Genomic DNA, 27,831 nt, shown 5'->3' on the forward strand with positions numbered 1-27,831 from the left:
GACAGTGTTCAGAACTGCTCGTTCTGTTAAAGGGATAGTTCACCCAGAAATGAAAATTCTGTCATCATTTACACACCCTCAAGTATTTCCAAAACTGTATGAGTGTGTTTGTTCTGCCGAACACAAAGGGAGATATTCTGAAGAATGTGGGAAACAGAGCAGTTCTGGGGCACCATTGACTTCCATAGTATTTTTTTTTTTCTACTATGGAAGTCAATGGTGCCCCAGAACAGCCTGGTTACAAACTTTCTTCAAAATATCTTCCTTTGTGTTCGGGAGAACAAATAAATTCATACAGGTTTGGAACTACTTGCGGGTGTGTAAATGATGACAGAATTTTCATTTCAGGATGAACTATCCCTTTAATAGTTGACCTAAAAATTAAAACTGTTATTTACTCATCCCAATGCTGTTGTTTTTCTCCTAAAAATTAATTGTAATGTTCTAAGGGAAAAATAGCAGCATTTGGAAGAACATAAATGTGACGTTAGGTGAACCATTCCTTTTAGGTTTGATGGAAAGCTCTGAAGCTCCTTAGTGATGTGGGTTACAAGACAGACTTCTTCAGATCTGTCCTTGTGAGACGTTCATATTCAAAAAGCGTTACGCCACTAATGTCTGACAACAGTGACGTTGCAAAATTGAGAGAGTAGCTCCAGAGGTTTGTGTCCTACTTTTATTTCCCCTACGGGGAAAAGGTGCTGGAAACATTAACATACGGTACCGTGTTGAGATTTCACTCTATTGTCTCGCACTCATATCAGTAGGAGAAATGGACTTGAAATATCTTGCATCAACATATTTCACAAGACTGAATTGAAGCAAATGTTTATTTGATGGCACAAGAATTGCTTTCATTTCATGAAATGACCCAATGCTTGTGCTTTAAAACTGATTCCAGTTGTTTTGTATTTTTCATCCTTGCATCTGCCACAGGGACAAATCATTACCTATTCTCATGTTTTTCATTCCTTAGTCTTTTATAACAACCTTTATTGGCACATTTTAGATAAATAAATGCACATTATAGTTCCTCAATACAACTGTTTGATGGTTTTCTTAACATTTGTTATTCTGGCTTATTAAAAATATATGACAAATCAGCCCGATAGTTCTGACATACTTGAATCTTATTAAAATATAGATGGATATTTACAACATGAGCACTTTACAAGAAGCATTACAAGATTTTCATGAATTGTAAATTACCCAATAAATAAAAGTTTACATCCACAGCACTCATTACAAAAATAAATACACACTTGGATACGCTTTACTGCTATATATCATCCGGCATTAAAAACACCAAATACAACAAAATACAAACTGAATCTATCTATGAAAGCCAGTCGTTTGTTTAAATCACTTCCACCAGTAATGAAGTAAAAAGACTCTTATAGCATCAACTTACTTTTCCTCAATTATGACACTGGAGAGCATATGAAACCTATTAAATGATTCACTTACGATGCAGGTCTCACTTAACATTGTATTCTCATTTTACAGATTCAGAATATTGAACCCTGATATCAGTGGATCTCAACTGGTGGGTCACTACCTGAAAATGAGTGATGGATCTGTCCTGGTAATTGTTTGTAGTTAGTAGTAAGCTTATATAATCTTAAAAAGGAATAATGTAAAATCTGGGTCCTGAAACAAATCCAGTTGAGAACTACTGCATTAAAAGTTAACCCAAAACTGAAAATCTGCTGAAAATGTACTCGCCCTCAGGCCATCCAAGATGTAGATGAGTTTGTTTCTTCATCACAACAGATTTGGAGAAATTTAGCATTTCATCACTTGCTCACCAGTGGATCCTCTGCAGTGAATGGGTGCCGTCAGAATGAGAGTCCAAACAGCTTATAAAACATCACAATTAATTTACATCATAATTAACAAGTAATCTACACGCCTCAACTCCATCAATTAATGACTTGTAAAGTGAGAATCTGCATGTTTGTAAGAAACAAATCCATTATTAAGACATTTTTAACTTCAAACCTATGCTTCCGGTTCCAGGCCTCTATCCATAACATTGCTTTCTCTCTGAATCAGGAGAGAAATATGCACAGATCAAGCACCAATTACATGCAAGACCAGTCCAAAATAGCTGATGTGAGAGAGAGCAGGAGATGGACTTTTTCCACTGGAGGAAGAATTATTATGAATTATGGACTATTTTGGCCAGAAGCAAAGGTTTAAATAAAAAAAAAAAAACTTAATTATAGATTTGTTTATTACAAACACACAGCTTTTCACTTCACAAGACATTCATTGACTGGAGTGGTGTGGATTACTGTGATGTTTTTATTTGGACTCTCATTCTGACGGCACCCATTCACTGCAGAGGATCCACTGGTGAGCAAGTGATGTAATGCCAAATTTCTCCAAATCTGTTGTGATGAAAAAACAAACTCATCTACATCTTGGATGGCCTGAGGGTGAGTACATTTTCAGCACTTTGTCATTTTTGGGTGAACAATTGACGCAATCATTCCCACAGGCCTCCTTTCTCTTCAACTAGCTGCTGCTTTTGACTTCCGAAGGGCGAGCAGTGGGTCATGCCTTGGCAGCTGTGGGCTAAAGCGAAGCCTCCAAGGTGACGGAGGGTTTTGCACATTGGGCAGGGATACTCGGACAGACCTTCTATGTCCTCAAAAGCCAGGTTGACGATCTGATCGGAGCAGGGGTCGCAGTAGAGGTGGCCACAGGAGAGGCGCTTCAACCGGGCCTCGAAAGAGATACAGCACTGGCAGTGAGGAAAATCAGAGTTCAGAGACAGACTACCGGTCAGAGAACTGCTCTCCATGCTGGCGGCCTGACTCGAGCCCAGCTTTGTGGATGACCTGCACGACCATGGGAGAGAAAAAAACACATTTGAGGTCTCTTTAGAGATTCAAATTGCTTTTTGAATTGTTTCTCTGTATTGCTGGTAAACCGGTAAATGGAAGGACAATGCACATAATGTATAGCTTAGCATTTTTAGGTTATAAAATATAAATAACAGAGCAGGTTTTTTTTCTTTTTTTTTTTAAAGGTCAGTAGGTTTCAGTATAAAATCAAGTATTTCTCATCAAAAACAGACCACACTAAAAATTTCAATCAATTTGTAATTTTAATAAAACTCTAAATAAACATTGTATATTTTTTTATGTTTAAGTTTTCAATTCAAATCTTATGTTGATGGAATTGTTTTAATTCAAACTGCAATTTAAATCTGGAACAATTTTTATTATTATTATTATTATTTTTTTTAAATTGTAAACTAAGAAATCTGCTTTAATCTATATATTTAAAAAAAAAATCAAGTCAGATTCTAATGCCGATTTCTGGGATTTTTTTCATAATGTTTGATGTTTGAAACCACGGTGAGAAAATGGCAACCAAATTCTAATTTAAATCTGGAATAAACACACTTATTTCAGTAAATGTATTAATTTCAAATTGTAAATTAAGAAACATTTTTAAACCTTTAGGTTTAAGACCAAATTATTGTTATCTAAACTATGATGTTCACCTACAACTCTATACTCATTCTGTGTTTTATGTCTTTATAACTGTATATCTATTTTATTTTATTTTAGGAGACACATCTGAGACAAAGCAGAATCTGAGAACCCCTTCATTTAGGAGAAATATGACATGCTCGCAAAGGAAGGTAGTGTTGCATAACCTAGTGTTGTGACCCCAGGATGAATCTTACCTTTACCAAATAGCCTACTACATCATTTTATTGTTAAAGTCAGCATGCAATAACAGCTACTGTAGTTTAAGCTAGTCTTACAGCCTGATCAAGCTAAAAAAAAGTGCCTTAAAACAGCTAGACTAGACTAGATCAGCAAACCATCTTACTCTATGATTGAAGCACATCATTATTGTTCAGTTTTATGCCCATGCATTCGATTTGTATGCATCATGCATTCTAGCGACATCGCACACTCTCTGTAAAAATGATGTTCGGAGCAAGCATTGCCATAGCAACCCATTTATAGTCTGCCATTGTTTAGACCAACACGAATCCTGCATATGCATGCAAACACCTTCATACAGATAATGCGCAACACTGGCACATTTATTGAAATACGACGTACCTGTGCGAAGAGGACGGAGAACCTTTAAAACAGTCCAAGCTCAGTGTCGCAATAATCTTCCAGCACATGTTCAGTTCTCTCATGGTAAACGACTAGAGTGATGTGACATCTGTGCGACAGACTCGTCGTTTCTAAGCATGTTTACGCGCGCGGACAGTAAATGGGTCATTAAAACGCAGTTCACGACGCGATGGGCGGTTTATCGTTCTCGAGGTGGGAGCAGGTCGATAAATCAATAGGAGGCGATTGCTCTCGATGTTTCAGCGCCGATGAGATGCAGATAGAAACTGAGCGAGAGAAAGAAATCGAAATCTGCTCATCACGCGCGAAGCGAGCAGTGCACGAGCGTCTCTACAAGATCCTAGCTGTCTTCAGAAAGTTTCAGTCAAAAGACGCTCTATCTTTATATAAGTAAATAGAAATTATATATATGTGTGTGTGTGTAGCTTTTTAAGTTGATATATTTCTCTAATGTAAATGACAGAGCAATTGCTTGCCTTTTATAAAAATATTTATTTGTAATATCTTATTTTAATTTATAATATAATATCTTAATTTGTAAGATATTTATAATATTTTATTTTTTAAGGAGACGCATCTGCTATATATACTATATAACATGAGTAAATGGAACTCATTTATATTTTAAATAAGTACATAGAAATAAATTTAATATATTAAAAATTATTTAAAAATAAATTTATTTTTATTTGTTTTTTACCCAGCCTGGATTTACTGCAGGACAATGCAACGTTTATACTTTTGGCCCAGTTGTTGTTTCAGATATAGATAAAAATGGGGGGGGGGGGTAAAATAGAGTAGACACTATAATAAACATATTTTGCCTTCTTTTCTTCATTTTACAGCAGAAGAAGTGTCAGTTAGATGTTCTGCAAGTCTAAACTGCAGACTTCCATCTGGTTAATTGTTTAGGGTTGTTCTGTACAGCCTGATATGGTCTGTCTGTTTCCTAACAGGTGTTCACTTAGACATGCTGTAAACTCCTGATCCGTAGACTGATCTAAACTAGGATAATAATATTAAGGATGTTTCCTGCCAACAGGGCCCACAACAGCTGGAACTAAAGAAACTGGAGATTTCAAAAACATTTTACTACATTTTAGTCCATGCATTTTGCAAAATAATAATGAATATTAGCAGAGAATGTCTTTGGAACAGAAAAATCCAGCTTGCTTTCCTGTCAAGTGCAGCATGGCAGTTTTTAGGGCACTAAAAAGCCAGTCTCCAGGGAGCAGTTAACAATAGTTAGTACATCCTCTTTCTTTAGAAAAGGCGGCACGAATGAAGCCCACAGCACAAATTAAGATGTTGAGTCAGAAGCATCTGCTGGAGCTGGAGGTTTTCTGTTTTAATAGCTGAAAGGTGCCGTATCCTCATGAGGCAGAGAGGTGTAATTTAGCATTAATGAAGTAATCCATTGTTGTGACAAGGTTTCGAGGAATTAAATGGAACAAATAATTTTGTCGTTCTCTTCTTATGGCATATTACAACTTGATGATGATTACCCTGTAAGGATGTAGCAGCATATGGCTGATTTGGTTTCTTCATTTTCCTAACATTCACATAAGACTGCATCATATAAACACAATGTTCTTGATTAAACTGTTTTCATGCTCACAAAATATTAAGCATTTCTAAAGGACCGCAACATAACCGAGTGCTTTGCATACTGTTAAAGACATCATGAAATGCAGTTTCTTTTTTTTGGAATTATGTACATCAAGTCTTGCTTGTTCACGCTAAGCTTTTTTATTTGAAAGATTTTAGGAGATTTTAGCAGATATCTTTTGCAAAATAAATAGTCTATGAAATAACAGCAAACACAGATGGCTGAAAAGCATTACAATTAACCCTACTGTATCACATTTGATATGCACATTTCGAAGACCTCTGGGGAAGTCGTGGCCTAATGGTTAGAGAGTCGGACTCGTAATCGAAAGGTTGCGAGTTCGAGCCCCCGGCTGGCAGGAATTGTAGGTGGGGGGAGTGAATGTCCAGCGCTCTCTCCACCCTCAATACCACGACTGAGGCACCGAACCCCCAACTGCTCCCCGGGCGCTGCAGCATGGCTGCCCACTGCTCCGGGTGTGTGTTCACGGTGTGTGTGTGTGTGTGTGTGCATTTGTTCACTACTCACTGCTGTGTGTGTGCACTTGGATGGGTTAAACGCAGAGCACCAATTTCAAGTATGGGTCACCATACTTGACAATACGTCACGACAAAAAATATTTGATATCAAAACTTGCTGAAATATCAAAACTTTGCTGAAAACCCCGTTGTGTAGTGTCAATATGCATTTTAACAACAAGGCCTTTTATAGTATCATTGTATAAACGGCCCACTTCAGGTCATGCTTCATGTGTCTTTTTGCTGTGAAATCTTTACTGATTTCTATGAAGTAAACTTAAAAATAACTTTTATATTGTTAGTAATATTTCAAGATTCAAGAAGCAACTTTACTTGAATATCCATACATAATTTTTCAGAAAAACCAATCATTGTATGGCATTGCAGACAGTATATTTTACAGGGCTTTGATCATAAAAGTAAGCATTTGGTTCTCATCTTACTTAGACATATTATTGGAAGATACAGAGTGACAACTGATATTTATATGTATTTTATGTAAGTGGTCAATACTGTTGTAAATCTTTATGATTTCAAGCTATCAGAATGACTTTTTAACCTTGCAGAATCTTACTTTTTGGTTCTATAAATATCAGCAACAGGTGATTTGTCCTCCTCAAGTATGAACTCATTATATCATACAATATGAGCCATAAAATCTGTATTGATTTTGATACCCAACAAACAAACTTTTGTCTAATGGTTCAATAAACTGAACCATTCCAGATAATTATATTTCTGTCATATGTCAGGCTTTATGGGTTCTGATTGCTTATTCGGGTTATTTCAAACACTAAGTTTGCATGAATAATTAGTTGCCTGTCATTTTGGTGTTGGGGTACTGTGATGTATTAGCTTCTTCAGAGACCTGTACATCAGTAGATGCTCCTGTTGTCAGCGGGAGAATGGAGATTTGCAGCCTTATTTGAAAACCAGTCACATCGTCATACTGCCTGTTGCTAAGCACTGCATTAGCCCATTATGTCCAATAATACTGGCACTTCTGGAACTCCGTCTGACAGGAACAGGTTTTGCAGTGCAGGTTTCATCGCAGATACCTAGTAATTCCACAGGAGACAGACAGTCGCATCAAACAAATAACCCAAAATGATGTGGAGCCAGATTTTTCCAGTTTTGCTGTGCTCATGTTCCATCTTTATAGGCAGATGGTGTTATGATTGACGAGGTGTCCTAAAAACTACAGCTTTTATAAATTATGCCAGAATCAGCATCATAACCAAAGCACCTAATCATGGCTATTAGGAAACTGCTGTCAATTAAAGATATATAAGAGCTGATAAAATATAAAAACTGTAACTTGAATGCAATGTAAGTCGCTTTGGATAAAAGCGTCTGCTAAATGCATAAATGTAAATGTAAAAATGTAATATCTGACTGATTCGTCATTGCAAAACAGTATCAGTGTGGACAAATTACAGTGGCTTTTTACTTTATTTAAGAGGTTATTGACATAAAACTTTGCTTATTTTTATTTAAGGAGATATGATTCTGTTTTTATAGTTCAACTGGCTGTCAGGGGAAAAAAGTTTACAGGAAAACGGTGTAAAATGTATATATAATTAAACTAAATATATTTATTTAATTTAAATTAGTCAATCAACCAGTAACTAAAACATGTAGGCTAGGATAAATAAATATTTTTACATATATTTATGAATTTGTCACAGTATAAATTGCGTCTTTAGGTTATATATGAAAATGCATACCTGGATGCACATGGATAATCATATTTGGGGGTCTGTGGAATCTAAATGATTGAAAACCTTGTCCCATCTTACCTCTAGCAGACAGTTATTAATTGACAGTGTTCTAACCTTTGATAACGGCAGGTTCCGTCAAATTTACATAAATAACAGTCGATGGAGAGGGAGAGAAAAGCGCATCATGGTTCCCTCCTTTTGGCCAAATATGTGCACGAGTTAGAGCACGTGTGCAATCATGCACAGACCAGTGATTTCAGACTCGCTGCATGTTTTTAAAGGCTTATATGTTAACCACACAACATGACATTAATTTATAAGGAAACACCACTATTTCCGCAATCAATTATAGGCTATTTGAGGAAAACGCGCGTTTCCGTAAAACCTTTTGTAGGCAGCTTGGATTTAACATTGTGACGTTTGGTCATAATAAAAACGCGTTTCAGTCACAATATTTTTAATGCTGAACGCCTATTAATTTCGGACGGCTTATTAATATCTTGTTGATGGATTGCTTCCTCTGTCTGTTGTGCTGCTGAGAGGTTTGCGTTATTGAATCTTTACCTTACTTTCACTCTCTGTTGTTTAAAGTGATAATATATAACTTAATTCCCACCATATTTCTGGTATTATCTATCAAGCTAATCTAAATTGATCGTTAGCTTGTTACTCGCGTTTCTATTCGCGTCTATTATTGTTTTCTTTTTTTCTCGTTTTCATTTCTCTCTGGCTCGTTTTTCACGAGTTCATCAAACAACAGTGGTAAGTGGTAAGTTAAGTTGGTATCATTCATCAGTCACTGTGAGAAATGGCTTCTCCTGCTATTGTTGTTTGCACTTCATGCCACATGTACAGTTTATCTCTCTCTGTCGGCGATGAGGGATTCACACGTGATAAATGCAGGCAAATAGTTAGGTTGACAGAGAAGGTTTCAGAATTAGAGACACGCATCCAAACTTTAGTTGAGGATAGTAAGAATGTGAGGGCTGTAGATACTGCTTTGGATGCGATTAGCTCAGGGAGTCCTGTACATTGTTCAGTTCTGGTTGAGCCCGTGCAGCAGGGCAACTGGGTGACTGTGAGGCGGCCTAGTCGCGGGTCAAAACACCACTCTTCTGTTCCGATCAGAACATCAAACAGGTTCTCCCCACTCAGTGACGCACCCACTGAGAAACCTGATGAAAGTGCTCTGGTTATTGGCGATTCTATTGTACGGAACGTGAAAATAGAGACACCAGCCACCATAGTCCATTGTTTACCTGGAGCCAGAGCGCCTGACATCTTGGCAAATTTAAAAGTGCTGGCTAATGCTAAACGTAAATTCAGTAAGATTGTTATTCACATCGGCGCTAATGATGTTCGACTTCGCCAGTCGGAGATCACTAAAAATAATTTTAAAGAGGTGTGTGAACTTGCAAGTACGATGTCAGACACTGTAATATGTTCTGGCCCGCTCCCTGCTTACCGTGGCGATGAGATTCATAGCAGACTGCTGTCACTCAATGGCTGCATGTCTAAGTGGTGCCCGCAGAATAACATATTTTTTAGACAATTGGACGAGTTTTTGGGGCAGACCTGACCTGTTGAAAAGAGATTGTGTTCATCCCTGCAGGGGTGGTGCCGCTCTTCTCTCTAGAAATATGGCACATAGTCTTAGAGTTCATACTTGACTAACTGGGGCCCAGGTCAGGAAGCAGACAGACTGGCTAAACCGACCGTCTGCTAGCCGCCTCACGTCACAGAAGTCAGTTAATTCTCAGCACATAGAGACTCCTTCACCTACATATCACACTATAGAGACCGTGTCTGTTCCCCGAACTAGAAAATACAGAAAACGTCCCAACCAAAGTAAGAGTAACAATTTAATTGATGTTCAACAAATAAAAAATGTTTACAATACAGAGAAACAATTGATAAAGCTTGGCTTACTTAATATCAGGTCCCTTTCTACAAAAGCACTTTTTGTAAATGTCAAAGATACTAGAAAAGGTAGTATCCTCGCAATTATATTCCTTCTTAGAGAAAATTAGTATTTGTGAGGAATTCCAGTCAGGATTTAGACCGTATCATAGTACTGGGACTGCTCTCATTAGAGTTACAAATGACCTGCTTCTATCATCTGATCGTGGTTGTATCTCTTTATTAGTTCTACTGGATCTTAGCACTGCGTTCAACACTATCGACCACAAAATTCTTTTGAATAGACTAGAACACTTTGTTGGCATTAGTGGAAGTACTTATCTGAACGCCATCAGTTCGTAGTAGTAAATGAAGAGCTATCATATCGACCACAAGTGCAGTACGGAGTACCTCATGGCTCAGTACTAGGGCCGTTACTTTTCACGCTTTACATCTTACCCTTGGGAGATATTATCAGGAGACATGGTGTTAGTTTTCACTGTTATGCTGATGATACTCAGCTCTATATTTCTTCATGGCCCAGTGAAACACACCAAATTGAGAAACTAATGGAATGCATAGTCAATATAAAAAATTAGATGACGAGTAACTTCTTACTGCTAAATTCTGAAAAAACAGAGGTGTTAATTATCAGACCTAAAAACCCCACATGTAATAACATATAACACTATCTAACACTTGACACCTAGGTGTGCTGTTTGATAGCAATATTTCATTTGAAAGCCATGTTTCTAGCATCTATAAAACTGCGTTTTTACATCTCAAAAACATATCTAAATTGCGACCTATGCTCTCAACGTCAAATGCAGAAATACTAATTCATGCGTTTATGACCTCAAGGTTAGACTATTGCAATGCTTTATTGGGTGGTTGTTCTGCACGCTTGATCAACAAATTACAGTTGGTCCAAAATGCAGCAGCTAGAGTCCTTACTAGAACCAGGAAGTGCGACCATATTAGCCCGGTTCTGTCAACACTGCATTGGCTCCTTATCAAACATCGTATAGATTTTAAAATCTTGTTAATTACTTATAATGCCCTGAATGGCTTAGCTCCTCAGTACTTGAGCGAGCTCTTATCACATTATAGTCCTCCACGTCCACTGTGTTCTCAAAACTCTGGCCATTTGATAATACCTAGAATATCAAAATGACTGCGGGCGGCAGATCCTTTTCCTATTTAGCACCCAAACTCTGGAACAATCTACCTAATACTGTTCGGGAGACAGACACACTCTGTCAGTTTAAATCTAGATTAAAGACACATTTCTTTAACCTGGCTTACACATAACACACTAATACACTTCTATTATTCAAATCCGTTAAAGGATTGTTAGGCTGCATTAATTAGATCCGGGAACCGGGAACATTCCCCATAATACATGATGTACTCGTTGCATCGTAAGAAGAATGGCATCTACGCTAATATTTGTCTGTTTCTATTCTGTTTCTCAGTCCGTGTCCAGATCAGATGGTGGATCGGTGCCGGGAGATGATGTATGTGGCCCTGATCGTTGGCGGAGGCCGGACACCTGGATGAGCCCCGGGGACATATCCCCAGTCACCGTAGCCACCCGATCCGGTCCGTATCCAGCCCAGATGGTCACTGCAGTCACCAGATCCAGTCCGTATCCAGATCAGATGGTGGATCAGCACCCAGAGACGACCTCTACCGCCCTGAACGTCAGCGGAGACCAGGACACCGAGATGAGCGCCAGAGACAGATCCCCAGTGAGGACCCCGCCACTTAGACAGCCATCGGGAAAGACCACTGGAACCAGTTGAGCCCTTACAATCTGATTTTGCTGCAGTTGGAATCGAACTGCTGGTTCGTTTGGCCAGAGGAGAACTGGCCCCCTGACTGAGTCTGGCTTCTCCCAAGGTTTTTTCCTCCATTCTGTCACCGATGGAGTTTTGGTTCCTTGCCGCTGTCGCCTCTGGCTTGCTTAGTTGGGGACACTTCATTTCCAGCGATATCGTCGACCTGATTGCAAAGACACTATTTAAACTGAACTGAGCTGGATGATGACATTACTGAATTCAATAATGAAATGCCTTTAACTGAAAATCTTTTTTTTTTAAATCTTTTCATTTTACATTATTGACACACTATTTTCCTTTTTTTGCTATTGTGCAGTTGCTTTGACACAATTTACATTGTTAAAAGCGCTATATAAATAAAGGTGACTTGACTTGACATTGGAGAACGGTGCGCTCGAGATGAGGGACGCGAATCAGCTACTCCTACTATGGCCACGGTTTGGCTTATGAATATTAATTACGTAACAACACGTTCGCTCAGTAAACCTAAACGATTGGCTGAAAGGCAGACGTTCGTAAATAGTGCAGGTCAGCTGGCGAATGATGGAATCCTACCTGTCTCATGAATATTAATGAGGCAGCGAGACGTTCGCCACACTGTTTGGCTGAAGAGCAGTAGTTTGTGATTCTGTTGGCCTATCATCGAATTATAGTACAGAGAAGGCTTGGCTAGGATTACTAACTAGATTATGTAACTGGACGCTCTAGGAAAGTTACATGCAACGTCAGCGTGTCGATTAATATTAATAAGTCAAGCGTTCGCCATAGTAGGAATCGTTCATTTTGCCTGAGTAGTAGGGTTGCACCCCGTTACGCGTCACACGCGCCTTCGTTACAGGGTGAAGATACAGGCAATGTCACACAGCCCTCATCATCACCACGACTAAACATTCACCGTATCTTATATACAATTATTCCTGACATCATTTGGAAAAATAATAACCGAATCGCACTGGTAAGTGACGTTTCTTGCAAATTAATGAATGTTTTGGAGCTCATTTATAATTAGCTTGCATAGACATAAATGATTTAAGACGCTCGTGCATGTTTAAATATACCACATTTATGTTTGAGTGAGTTAAATGCTAAATTTTACGATTTTATATTTGAGGCATTCATTTGGAAAATAATGTGTGCTCATCAGTGATGGATGCAAACGTAATCTTCATCAAAAATACATCTTTCTAATTATAACAACCAATGTAAATTATAAGGCAACCTTTTGTCATTTAACACGGCTCATGCATCATCTCGAGACATTAAAATTCATTTTTTCGGCAAGCAGATTTTTTTGTTGTTGTTGTTGAAATGCGCTGTATTTTGCACCCAGAACGTTGTAGCCTATTATTACTAATTTCCTGTATGTATATTAATCTTTATTTGCCATGGGTTAAATAATATATTAAAAGAGTAATTGATAAAAGCCATATTCCCATAGAGACATACGGCACCTTAAGCCTCGCCCCTTCACCTAATATATCCATCAGAATAAGACTGATTGGGCTTAACATGTTCCTCACTGGCTGATTTTGGGCTGCCATCGGGATTCATATTTGCTTGAATTGATAAACCACGAGAAATATAAATGAAAATGAGATTTGTACCGCGTTATATCTTGAAGCATCAAATGACCTTGCAGCAGACATGAAGAATGGAGACCTGCTACATGTGTGAATCTCCTCGATGATTTATTCCATTGCTGATTGCATTCAGTCTCGTCACGACAGCAAGTGTCATTTATTTTGACTGAATTCACAGTGATGCTCTATGTGCATCTCCATGTGTCTGTATCACTGCTGCTTTTTCAGTGAAATAATGTCCAACCATTACTGTTGAGTGCATGCAAATAGTGATAATTGTGCTCTTCATCTCTATCAATTCTTAGAGTAGATTATGTAGAGCTAGTTTTTTTGGAATATGCAAAACTGTATGTTGTTAGTAGCCTAATGTTAGAATGCAGAGATTTCTGATGGTATAGTAGCCTTTATGTAGACCTTAATGCTGGTAGTATTGCTATATATGCATATACACATGTATTTTTGGATTGATATTAGAGATGTGAAGCTGTATATTTGATAGTAGTAGCCTATGCAGCTTTATTGAGAGAGAGAAAAGAAATAATGTGATATGCAAATGTCTGAAAGTTAGATGTGCAATGACACTGGTCACTGGTAGAAAGAGCTACTGTGTTTACATACTTCTGGATCCCAACTTTGATCTGATCTGTTTGAAAGCGGCCAAACCCCGTCTAGGACTGTTTCTCCTAATGTGAATTGATTTGCAGGCTGTTTGTGGTACGCAGCATCTGGTGTCTCCGTCAGTGGTGGTGCTGCTCAGGATTGCAGTTGTTCCTCAATTATTGTGTTCTCTGTGCGCTGCAGTGCTCTTTTCAGAGTAACCTTGAGAGGAATCCTCAGAGGAGTGATGTGGCAAAGGAGGAAGAGAGAGAACAGGGTCAGAAACAGGAGTGTTTATCATTGATCTGTGCAGGTGCTGATGTCTTATCTGACTGGGCCGTCGTTCAGAACTCCTTCATTCAGGGATCTGAATATCACTTGAATTTGATGCCGTACATTTCCATGTCCATGTCACATTTGGATCAAATATTTTATATAAACAATTTCGCACTTTGCGAATTTAAGGAATAGCTTTCCCAAAAATTTGAATCTGCTGGAAATGTCCTCACCCTCAGACCATCCAAGATGTAGATGAGTTAGTTTCTTCATCAGAACAGATTTGGAGAAATTTAGCATTACATCACTTGCTCCCCAGTGGATCCTGTGCAGTAAATGGGTGCCGTCAGAATGAGAGTCCAAACAGCTGTAATCCACACCACTCCAGTCCATCAGTTGACATCTTGTGCAGCAAAACGCTGCATGTTTAGGAAACAAATCCGTTATTAAGGGGTGTTCATTTTAAACTGTCACTTCTGGCCAAAATACGAATCTGTAATTCATAATAACGCTTCCTCCAGTAATAAAGTCCACCCCCTGTTGTCCTCTCACATCAAAATCCACTGTCATACCAACTGGTTTGGCTTGTAAACAGTGCTTGATCTGTGCATATTCATCTCCTGATTCAGATGAGACAACTTTTTCACTAAGAAATATTATAAATAATGTACTCAGAAAAGCAACGCTTTGAAAAAAACGTCATTTTAGGTTTGGTAAATTTCTCCAAATCGTTTTCAATGAAGAAACAAACTCCTATACATCTTGTATGGCCTGAGGCTGAGTACATATTCAGCATAGTTTAATTTTTGGGTGAACGTTTTTTGTTTGATGTAATATTTCCATGTCTCCAGGTACTGAATTGACCTCTAATATGAAACATTGCCAATTTATTAAGAAATATTCCAGGTGTTATTTTCCCCTTTTTTTCTTTCTCTAATCAAAATGTTTCAAACTAAATGTTTTCTTGGGATTATTTCTTGGTATAATTGGTGATTTTCCCCTGTGTCTTTGAATACCCACTTTCCATCTTTTAGTCTTTTGTAAAATCACTTGAACATAAATTCAAATTAAACTTGCATAACAGCAATGATCCAGGTCAAAGCCTGAGTAAATGTTCAGAGTGAAATCAAAGGCATGCAGATATTCAGAGTGAAGCTGAAGGCAGAGACGTATCTTTACACACAGAGGTGGAGTCATGTATAAAAATGATTCCCTTTCGCTTGTGTTTGAACAAAAACCTATACATTATTCTCCCAGCATGTGTTCTAAGAGAAATTGACATCACAGTCCTCTATAGATGTGTGATTTATTTAGAATTTTTTTCAAGGTTACATCCAAATGTCCTCACAGTGATGCAAATGGAGGGTGAGAAGTTTCTTGGAACTGCAGTATGTTTAGGTTTATACTGCATGAGTCCGCATATAACTGAATCATATGGTAATCTCTCACCCATTAATCCCTGCGGTAAAATATGAGCTCTTATAGAGGGATCTCTCATTTCCCCTGGACTTCACTATATACACTGCCCTCCAAAAGTTTGGAAACGCCCTAGAAAAGTGGGGTTTTGGACAATATTGGCATGAATCCTTGATAATTTTGCACTGATAAGGGACAACAAAAACTACGAAAACATTTCATTACATAAACAGTTTATACTTAGAAAAAATGTAAATTTTCGATTCATCAAAATATCCATCATTAGCCGCTATTACAGGTCTGAATAATCTGGGCATCTGAGCTGTCAGTTTATTCAAACATTGACTTTGAATTGGTCATCAATTGTTGAAGCTGCAGTATTAAGGTGTGCTGACACAAACATCTTTTAAAAACCTGGGCCAAGTTTAAACCAGTAACCAGGCATCACAGCTGGCAAAGGGGCATGTCTGACTTTGACATGTATATATTGCCAGTGTTATGTTTTATTGCTGGTCTTCAATGATAATGTCAAGTTACTTTAATGTATTTGCACCAAAAAATGATATGGATTTATGCTGATATCGTCCAAAACCACACTTTGCCAGAGGTGTTTCCAAACTTTTGGAGGGCAGTGTACACCACACACAGAATGTGCCATGACTGTTATTTTGTCATTTAAACCTGTTGAGGTGCGTGTCCCACTGTTATGCAAGTAAGAGTCAGAATTTAAACCCATTTGCAATCCATTTCTGTATATTTCTGAGTGAAACAGGATATTTATCAAGAAGAAATGGACTGAAGCTTGGCATTATCAGCTTTGAATTGAGTGAATTGTGAAAAGTGGATAGATCTAGATCGAAAGATGGTTTGGCTGGCTGTTATCATGTGACATCAGCAGAGAAAGATCATTTGTTTCAGAGGAAACGAGGAAAAGGAAATTCTTACATCAATTTTTGTCCCTCAGGAATTACACAGGAACATTTTTGGTGTAGTACTTTGAAACAATTTTCACTCAGAAATTACTGGTAAATAATAAAAAAAAGTGATGTACTGAATTCAGCTAAAATTTGCAGTATAGTATTTTCTAGAAAAACCTATTACAGTAATATTTGTTTTATTTGCAACCTCAGAGTAATTCACAATAAGATCAGGAATAGTAAGAAAGTCAAGTGGGATTATTTTTTTATTCATATTGACAATGATCAATTTTTTTTTAAAGTTTTCAAATACTTTTATTTTAAAATGTGAAAATTAAAAAATGAAATGTTGTGTCATTTCTGTAGAATCATGCACAATAAGATGAGGAACATATGTGACCCTGGAGCACAAAACCAGTCTTAAGTTGCTGGGGTATGTTTGTAGCAATAGCCAAAAATACACTGTATGGGTCAAAATTATAATTTTTTCTTTTATGCCAAAAATCATTTGGATATTAAGTAAAGATCATGTTCCATGAAGATATTTTCTAAATGTATTACCGTAAATATATCAAAACTTAATTTTTGATTAGTAATATGCATTGCTAAGGACGTCATTTGAACAACTTTAAAGGTGATTTTCTCAATATTTAGATTTTTTTGCACCCTCAGATTCCAGATTTTCAAATAGTTGTATCTCAGCCAAATATTGTCCTATCCTACCAAACCAATGGAAAGCTTATTTATTCAGCTTTCAGGTGATGTATAAACCTCAATTTAAAAAAAATGACACTTAAGACTGGTTTTGTGGTCCAGGGTCACATATTAAGAAAGAAAATAAGGTCCATTTTAAATTCATGTTGACTTGATGATGATTACTCTAAAAATGATCTTTGCAGAATATGTCACATTTCAGTGTTAAATCACATTTGCACTATAGCAACAACGTGATAGAATAGAAGTGCTTCCTGTTTTTAATGAAAGGTTGCATTGACAACACCCATCCAAATGTGGCTCAGTCCTGTTTGCGCTGGAATATTTTGGGCTAAAATGGAGGCTGGGCAGAGGATGCTGGTGGTGCTGATGTAGCAGAGGGCAGGAGTGACTGTGGCCATGGTGACAGCAGCACACACTGAGAGATTTGTTCCAGGACTAACGTGACTCACAGCGGCTCTGTCCTTTCCTGAGAGACCGCTGTCAAGATGCTTCAAACCATCCACTAAAATCCTCCTCTCCTCCCTCTATTCCACCACGCTCATTCCCAGATCCATTAACTCCAGGCTTCTGCTGTCACTCTTGCCCGTTGAAATAAAGCAGATTCATTGAGCTTTGGCCTTGTTAGCAATAAAGAATAGCGGCTTTAAAATAGTGCTTAAATTATCACTTTTTGGTGAGATTAGACTTCAAACAAATGAAGAGATGGCGTGCAAAAGATGATTTTTTTTTAAAGAGGCTGGAGCATTCTATGATTAAAACAGCTTTTCTTAAATAATAAAGCTAAATATTATATAATATATTAAATATAATTGTGTAATGTTACAGCGCTGTAATACAATTTTTTAATTACAATCACCAGAAATTAAAGGTAGTACAACTGTGAAAATACTATATTTTAATTATATAATTATTAATTAATACTTATAGTTATTTAATACAGTTATTTAGACATTTTAAAATATTTTATTTTAATTTTTTTTGTTTTGTTTTGTTGTCTCTCATGCTCACCTGCTTCCTTTATTTGATCAACAATACAGTAATAATAATAATATTGTGTGTGTGTGCGTGCGTGCATGTGTGTGTGTGTGTGACCACCATACACATATTCCATCTGTCTGGTGAATAATGGATGGCTTTATTTAAAATTTTGTTCAGATAATCGTTCACAATGTGGAAAATGCCTTCTATACCCTGGTAAGACAAGTGAATCAGCATGTATTGTTCCTGAAGGGCACACTATTAAGGCTGAAATTGCTTTTCAAATTATTTAAATGAATAATTAATTATCGCATTGTGTATTAATAGGGTTATTATATGGGATGACATCGTTTTTATAATGCCTTGTATTTAAATTACAGACTTAAAATGACTAACAACAAGTATCGCTTAATAGCATTGCTACTGTAGGGATAAAAATGTATGCATTCATTTGAATATTTGATTATTCAAATTAGTATTGAGTGCTGCTTCTCTTCTCAAATCTTTGTTTGTAATAGTTTGCCTCGCTTTTATCCAATAAGGAAACAAATAATTTTCCTTGGATCCAAACATGTGTGACTCTTATTTTTCTGTGAAATTACAAAGTTGTAGTGTTTCGTGTCCAGTATTATTTACACCCCAATATTGTGACTGTTTAAGTTTTTAAAGACCATTTACGGATCATTTCCACCACAAATGTAGATGAGTTTGTTTCTTCATCAGAATAGATTTGGAGAAATGTAGCATTACATCACTTGCTGGAATGGATCCACTGCAGTGAATGGGTGCCGTCAGAATGAGAGTCCAAACAGCTGATAAAATCATCACAATAATTCACAAGCAATCCAGTCCATCAATTAATATCTTTTGATCCAAAAAGCTGCATGTTTGTAAGTATCAAATCTATCATTAAGGTTGCTTCTGGGCAAATACGAGTTCATATCCACAATAATATTTCCTCCAGTGAAACGTCCATCTCCTGTTGTCCTCTCAGATCAAAATTGACCAACATATTAGTTTAGAAGGGCTTTGGACAGTTTTCGCTTTTGCTGTTTTATCTTTGCATATTTCTCTTCTGATTCGGATGAAATGGCTTATTTTCACTAGTGATATTATTAGTATATTATGAATAGGACTTATATTTTGTTCCTGGAAGCAATATTTTAACATTAAAAATGTTAAAATGGAATGGTGTTGATTACTTGTGGAACATTGTGATGTTTTTTTCAGCTGTTTGGACTCTCATTCTGACGGCACCCATTCACTGCAGAGCATGTGATGTAATGATATTTCTCCAAATCTCTTCCCATGAATAAACAAACTCATTTACATCTCGGTTAAACAGTCACAAGTGTAAGTGTTTTTTGCCTTGTGTGTGTTTGCATTGCTGTCATTAGTCATGATGAGGCTGTGGCAGCGAGCACAGGCTCCTCCTCTCTCTCGATATGCGCTGCAGCTCTGTAGGTCACTGTTGCTGAGCAGGTCTCCTCGCTCATTGCCAACCTTCGACCACTGGCATTTAACTGGCTCTGCCACACAGCACATGGTGGCTAAATGTCCTTCTTTAGGGACTGTGCAGTAGAGATATAAAAAGTACTATTTCTGAGTAATGTTCAATCTCATCTCAACAGTTTATTTTGCTAGAGTTTGGTATGATTCTGTTGCTAGGCTACACTCTTAAAAATAAAAGTTCCAAAAGAGGGTTTTCACAATGAACAATTCTGGGTTCCACAAAGAACCTTTCAGTGAACAGGTAAATTTTTATTTTTATTTGAACAGTCTAAAGAACATTTTTCCATTATAAAGAACGTAGGTTCCATGGATGTTTAAGGTTCTTCATGGAACCATGAATGCCAATGAAGAACCTTTATTTTTAAGAGCATAAAGATACACAGCACACAAAACTATTAGATCAGTTTGTGCATTTTCAAAGAATGATTTTTTATTGATAATTTTAGCTATTGAATCATATTTATAATCAACATTTTGCTATATTGGATGTTTTACTAAGCTCTTCATAGGGCATTATGGGATTGAATTCTCTGTGTAAAATGCATGAGATGCCTCTTTAGAATTTGGTCAAAATAAGGTATTTTAGAAGGCAGCATAATCATTTCCTCTAAATGCTAAACGGGCATCTGCTTGTGTATTTTGCTGAGACGAACATGCCGTGGGTTGATGAATTATGGGAATGTAGTCATGGGTGCAGATGATCCTTAATGTGACTATTTACAGGTCCTTCTCAAAAAATTAGCATATTGTGATAAAGTTCATTATTTTCTGTAATGTACTGATAAACATTAGACTTTCATATATTTTAGATTCATTACAACACAACTGAAGTAGTTCAAGCCTTTTATGGTTTTAATATTGATGATTTTGGCATACAGCTCATGAAAACCCAAAATTCCTATCTCAAAAAATTAGCATATTTCATCCGACCAATAAAAGAAAAGTGTTTTTAATACAAAAAAAAAAGTCAACCCTTCAAATAATTATGTTCAGTTATGCACTCAATACTTGGTCGGGAATCCTTTTGCAGAAATGACTGCTTCAATGCGGCGTGGCATGGAGGCAATCAGCCTGTGGCACTGCTGAGGTGTTATGGAGGCCCAGGATGCTTCGATAGCGGCCTTAAGCTCATCCAGAGTGTTGGGTCTTGCGTCTCTCAACTTTCTCTTCACAATATCCCACAGATTCTCTATGGGGTTCAGGTCAGGAGAGTTGGCAGGCCAATTGAGCACAGTAATACCATGGTCAGTAAACCATTTACCAGTGGTTTTGGCACTGTGAGCAGGTGCCAGGTCGTGCTGAAAAATGAAATCTTCATCTCCATAAAGCTTTTCAGCAGATGGAAGCATGAAGTGCTCCAAAATCTCCTGATAGCTAGCTGCATTGACCCTGCCCTTGATAAAACACAGTGGACCAACACCAGCATCACTGACTGTGGGTACTTGACACTGGACTTCAGGCATTTTGGCATTTCCCTCTCCCCAGTCTTCCTCCAGACTCTGGCACCTTGATTTCCGAATGACATGCAAAATTTGCTTTCATCCGAAAAAAGTACTTTGGACCACTGAGCAACAGTCCAGTGCTGCTTCTCTGTAGCCCAGGTCAGGCGCTTCTGCCGCTGTTTCTGGTTCAAAAGTGGCTTGACCTGGGGAATGCGGCACCTGTAGCCCATTTCCTGCACACGCCTGTACACGGTGGCTCTGGATGTTTCTACTCCAGACTCAGTCCACTGCTTCCGCAGGTCCCCCAAGGTCTGGAATCGGTCCTTCTCCACAATCTTCCTCAGGGTCCGGTCACCTCTTCTCGTTGTGCTGCGTTTTCTGCCACACTTTTTCCTTCCCACAGACTTCCCACTGAGGTGCCTTGATACAGCACTCTGGGAACAGCCTATTCGTTCAGAAATTTCTTTCTGTGTCTTACCCTCTTGCTTGAGGGTGTCAATGATGGCCTTCTGGACAGCAGTCAGGTCGGCAGTCTTACCCATGATTGCAGTTTTGAGTAATGAACCAGGCTGGGACTTTTTAAAAGCCTCAGGAATCTTTTGCAGGTGTTTAGAGTTAATTAGTTGATTCAGATGATTAGGTTAATAGCTCGTTTAGAGAACCTTTTCATGATATGCTAATTTTTTGAGATAGGAATTTTGGGTTTTCATGAGCTGTATGCCAAAATCATCAATATTAAAACAATAAAAGGCTTGAACTACTTCAGTTGTGTTGTAATGAATCTAAAATATATGAAAGTCTAATGTTTATCAGTACATTACAGAAAATAATGAACTTTATCACAATATGCTAATTTTTTGAGAAGGACCTGGTATTTGCATGTTTTTGGTAAAGGAATAGAAAATCCAGCCTTCATGCTGGGACAAACCCTGTTGTCAAAATTCTGTCAAAGCCATTTAATGTGACCCAGCAAACCATCAGTGCTCTGATCCTAAACATCTGTGTGAGGGATTTTCATTGACATTAGCTACTTGATGGAATTATTGTAACACAAGATCAGATCAGCAAACACACCCAAACAAGATGACTTTATAATCCCTGGTGGTGTATCCCCAGACAAACAGATTAACCATGCCTGTACAGTGATCAACACAACTTGAGCTCTCTTGAAGATACAGAAAATCACTATACAAATAGTGCATAATATAATCTGTTTTTATTAATGCTCATTTTCTTTGTAATCTGAAACCAGAATTTGTAAATTTGCTTTCACCATTAAACTAAATTGGATTATGTGATTTAACTTAAGTAAAAGGATTTTACAAAAACACTATAGAAATTTATATTGAGGGCAGAGGGAAAATTCTATAAAAATCACAGATGAAAACAATATTCCTAAGAAAACATTTATTTGACATGTTTTGTTTACAGCAATTACAATCTGAATTCCGGAAATGTTGGGACGTTTTTTAAAAATTGAATAAAATGAAAACTAAAAGACATTTAAATCACATGAGTCAATATTTTATTCACAATATAACATAAAGAACATAAATGTTTAAATGGAGACATTTTTACACTTTTATCCACTAAATGAGCTCATTTCAAATTTGATGCCTGCTACAAGTCTCCAAAAAGTCGGCAGGGGGGCAACAAAGGGCTGAAAAAGCAAGACATTTTGAAAAGATTCAGATGGCAGAACATCTAGCAACTAATTAAGTTAATTGACATCAGGTCTGTAACATAAAAGGGATGTCTTAGAGAGGCAGAGTCTCTCAGAAGTTAAGATGGGCAGAGGTGTAAAAGAGTGCGTAAAAAGATTGTGGAATACTTTAAAAACAATCTTCCTCAACGTCAAATCTCATCATCTACAGTGCATAACAACATCAAAAGATTCAGAGAAACCCTCTGTGCGTAAGGGACAAGGCCGAAGACCTTTGTTGGATGCCCGTGGTTCGGACACTGCATCACTTATCAGCATGATTCTGTCATTGACATTATTAAATGGGCCCAGGAATACTTCCAGAAACCACTGTTGGTAAACACAATCTGCTGTGCCATCTGCAGATGCCAACTAAAGCTCTATCATGCAAAAAGGAAGCAAATGTGAACATGGTCCAGAAGCGCCATCGTGTCCTGTGGACCAAGGCTCATTTAAAATTGACTTTTTCAAAGTGGAAAAGTGTTCTATGGTCAGACGAGTCCAAATTTAACATTCTTGTTGGAAATCACGGACGCAGTGTCCTCTAGGCTAAAGCATGTCATCAGCGTTCAGTTCAAAATCCAGCATCTCTGATGGTATGGGTGTGCATAAGTGCATATGGTACGGGCAGCTTGCATGTTTTGGGTTCATGTTTTGCTGAAAGGTATATACGTTCCCCTCCAGATGACGTGTATTTCAGCAGGACAATGCAAAAAAAAAGAGAAAAAAGCTGCATACTGCAGCATGGCATGGCTTCGTGGTAGAAGAGTCTGGGTGCTGAATTGGCCTGCCTGCTGTCCAGATCTATAGAGAACATTTACTCAGACTAAAATTACTTAAATTCACATCTAAGTTCACTTAATTGTTGTATTTTTTATAAGAAAACTAATATGATTTCCATTTTTAAAAGTGGTTATATATGGTATTTTTAAAGCGTTATATACAGTATGTTAAAATAAATAGTTACCCAAAATTGAAATGGAAGCCCGTATCCACCACGGAATAACAAAAAAAAAAAAAAATAATAAAAAATGTAATTGCAAGTTTATTTCTCACAATTCCGACTTTTCTTTCTCAGAATTGAGAATTTGTAGTTCTCGTTTGTATCTCGCAAATCATATTGCACTAAACATTTACGACTTTCTTCTGTGGAATACAAAAGAAAATAATCATTATGTTTTGTTGTTCATATAATGAAAATCAGACTTTCAAAATATCTTCTTTTTTTTGTGTGTTCCACAGACAAATATAAACTCATACAGGTCATTGTGGTCATGACTCAAATGTCATTTTTGGGTAAACTATCCCTTTAAGATATATATAGTTGGGACATGAAAATGTACTGTAGAGCAGAAATGAGCCCCTCAGGACTGTCAGAGGTTTGTGTTTATTTTGGCAAACACTGAGATTCCCCAGTGCAGTCCTGTGTGCCTCCTCACACTCGAGCTGATGCGCTGCTTTGCTGTCGTCTCTGGTTGAATGATGATCTACACTCCCGCTGGCGTCGACTCGGCTTCAAAAACTCAATTACATAATTGGGTCTTTCACCATGGTGAACAAGAGGCGAAGCCGTTGCCCACCCTATATCAGAGTTAATTCACAACCAGCTTGATCCTAAAGAGATGTTAAGAATAAAGATGAGGAACAAAGATCTTTTACTGATATGTTGCAACATCTCAAGAAATTAAGAACTACAATACATATCAGTACAATACAATCATACATATCTAACAAGAGCAAAGCATTTTTTAAAATGTTTTTAAAGAAGTGTATTTTATTTTTTTGCTGCATTTATTTGATTTAAAATGCAGTAAAAACATGAATATTATGAAATATTGTAATTTAAAATAATTGTCTTGTATATGAAAATATTTTCAATTGTAATATTTTTCCTGATGCAAAGCTGAATTTTCAGCATCATTACTCCAGTCTTCAGTGTCACATGATCCTCCAGAAATCATTCTAATATGCTGATTTAATGCTCAAGAAACATTTATTATTATAATCAACGTTAAAAACAGTCGTGCTGCTTCATAATTGTGCATCTTAAATAATTAAATTAAATTAAATTAAATAATTAAAAACTGTTTATGCCACCAAAAACTCAATTGTGAGTTTACAAATCTGATTTTTATTTTCTCAGAACTGCATGATATACACTTGCAATTGTAAGAAAATGTCAGAAATGTGAGCTGATGTTTTTACTCAGAATTGGACATTATAACATTCTGAGAAAAAAAGTCAAAATCTTTTACAACCTTTTATAATTTTTTTTAAAATTCCATTGCAGAAACAAGCTTCTATAATATACATTCATTGTATATATATATATATATATATATATATATATATATATATATATATATATATATAAATAAATAAAAGAAGCATAATAGGCAAGTATTTTTGCAGTTTTCCATCGCTCTTGATTCAAAACAGATCTAGAGGAAATCTAATTTATTACTGTATTTAATAAGAGCACTGTCTTCCTTGTCTGTGTTTTACTCCAGTTTTGATCTACCGCAGTCCTAAATCACATCTAAAAGGCCTGTAATCTCATATTGCATTAGGGCAGTGTATCAGCGAGTAGATTTGACAGCTCTGGGCTAGGCTTTGCTTCACAGAGCTTTTAGGCCCTGTTCTGTAGCGCTGACATGTGTTCCTGTACCAGTCTAATTGAAACGCAAGTGTTCCACCAAGAGAAAGGCCGTTGTTCCCAGCAGAGCCATCTCTCACACACACCGCTGCTCCTGCACACCACTATTGCTGTCCCGTCTGCAGACCGCAATAGAGATGAGACGTAGTTGGGAACTGCGGGGGAGACAGTTACCATGACATGATAATGCAACATAGTGGGTGTGCTCTGCCTAGTTACACAGCTTATTTACTTGTTTAATGGTTTGACATTGAATGTCATTGAGAGCTCTTAAAGGGATAGTTGAACAATTCTGTCATCATTTACTCACCCGAATGTACTGAAGGATTTATTTGAGTGAGGATCAGACTGAAATCTGAAGTCTTGTCTCTCATTTATAGCTCTCAAACCTCTTTGACAGTGTTATGGTGGAGAGGAGGAGCATAACAACCCTAATTTCAGTCTGTCTGTCACATAAAGCTATCTTATGGTTTCTGAAAACTTGAAATAGCTGGTGTGTTGAAACTGAAATAAGTTGTGTTGACAGATTTAGTGGTACTTTTTGCACTTGGCAACAACATTTACGAAGTACTTTCATTGTATGGAAGTTTCACTGTATGTAGTATTTTTTTGTTCCAGGTAATGATATGAAATTGAGTAAATGACAGTGTTATTTTAGGATTATTTATATACTATTATAATTTTTGTTAGCATTATTTTTTTATTTATATTTAATTTTATATTATTATTATTATTATTATTTAAAAAAAACAAATTTTTGTTATGTGCTTTTGTCATTATTAGTTTTATTATTATTATTATTATTAATAATATTTAGGTTTACTATTTAGGTTTTGGTTTTAGTTTTATTTAATTTTATTTAATACATTTAGTGCTTCAACTTAAATGTATTTCAGTCAGTTACCAAAGCAACATTTATTTTATTTTATTTTATTTTATTTTATTTTATTTTATTTTGAAAAATTGTTTTAGTTAATGATAATAACCCTGGTAAATAATGTCAAAATTAAAATTTTGAGTGAACTGTACCATGTAATGCAGTAACCAAAAGATTTCCCAAACTCTGTGTTTTTAAAGTGATAGTTGAAGAAGAAGAAAAGTATTTTAAATGGGTCCACTGTTGTGTGGACCGCACCAATTTTCATGGATAAAATATATACATAAACAATTTAAAAAATAATATAAATATTGAATAATAAAATAAAATAAAATAAAAAAACACTAAAACCAAAACACAAGACTTTTCAAAAAATATGCTTTGTGTTCCACAGAAGAAAGGTTTGGAATGATATAAGGTTGAGTAAATGATGAGTAAGTGAGAGCAACATTCTCATTTGTGTATTTTGAATGAAATCTTAGTTCCCTGAGCACGGCCGCTGTGCTGATGATGTATTTTCATCATGTGTCAGTGCTGTATTGATTAAAAACTCATCAGAACCCACTTGCATGGATTTTTCTATAACAAACACTGTCTAATCAGCCCTGAAATCAATCAATATTAAAAATAATTTTCACAATGGCAGCGCAGGCCTCTATTGGAAGACGCGTGGTCATGTGGAGAGAGCATGCAGGGATTGTACGAGAGAGAATGAAACAACCACAGAGGACAGCATAAGGCAGATCCATGCCTGCTGCCGCCAACTGGGCCATTTCTCCCTTGGACCAATCGCATCCACTGATGAGCTCATAGCTCCCCAGATTCACCTATACAGACATTTATAGCTTTACAACCATCGCAGTGTTTACTTGGAGTAACGAGAGAAGCACGTCAATTTGTTTTATTGGCTCTCCAGTCCACATGACTGGTCTGTTTCCGTGTATTCACTTATCAGTGCCATGATAACGTAATAGGACTTGGGCCGAGGTGTTGAGAAGAGCAGTGCTGACAGATCTCCCAGATTGGCCGAGAAGGCTGAATGTCTGGCCGGCTCGTTATCTTTATCGTTATCACAGACACAGGGTGATGTGGAGCTGAGCGGTGGCCGCCCGACTGATGAGCTTTATTCAGAGAGGAATATACAGAGAGAGAATAGAATTAGACAAGAATGTGAAAAAGAATGTGACTTGTTTACATTGGAGTCTTTAGGAATGGGAATCATTATTTAACTTTGTATACATGTAGATCTGTGTAAATATCCAAAAGATGTGTGTGTTTATTCATGTATATTTTATGTTAAATTATAAATTTATTTGATATATATTATATGTTATATTATATTATTAAACTAAATTTTTAATTTTAATTATTAAAATTTATTACAGCAAAATTAAATATTCCCAATGTTCCAAAATTCCCCCCAAATATTTTATATTTATCTAGATAGATAGATCTTAAATA

At 36.8% G+C, this 27,831-nt stretch overlaps 1 protein-coding gene across 1 annotated transcript in view; it reads left to right on the plus strand.

The window, feature by feature from the left end:
• Positions 1 to 12,519: 12,519 nt before the first annotated feature.
• Positions 12,520 to 27,831, plus strand: part of LOC306887078 (synaptic vesicle glycoprotein 2A-like) — a 36,766-nt gene continuing 21,454 nt past the window's right edge. Inside the window, exon 1 of the mRNA XM_079444562.1 lies at positions 12,520 to 12,655. The gene's annotated coding sequence lies outside the window, so the exon portion shown is untranslated. The remainder of the gene's footprint in view (positions 12,656 to 27,831) is intronic.

Source organism: Barbus barbus (genome assembly GCF_936440315.1).
Source record: "Barbus barbus genome assembly, chromosome: 21".
Taxonomy (NCBI): domain Eukaryota; kingdom Metazoa; phylum Chordata; class Actinopteri; order Cypriniformes; family Cyprinidae; genus Barbus; species Barbus barbus.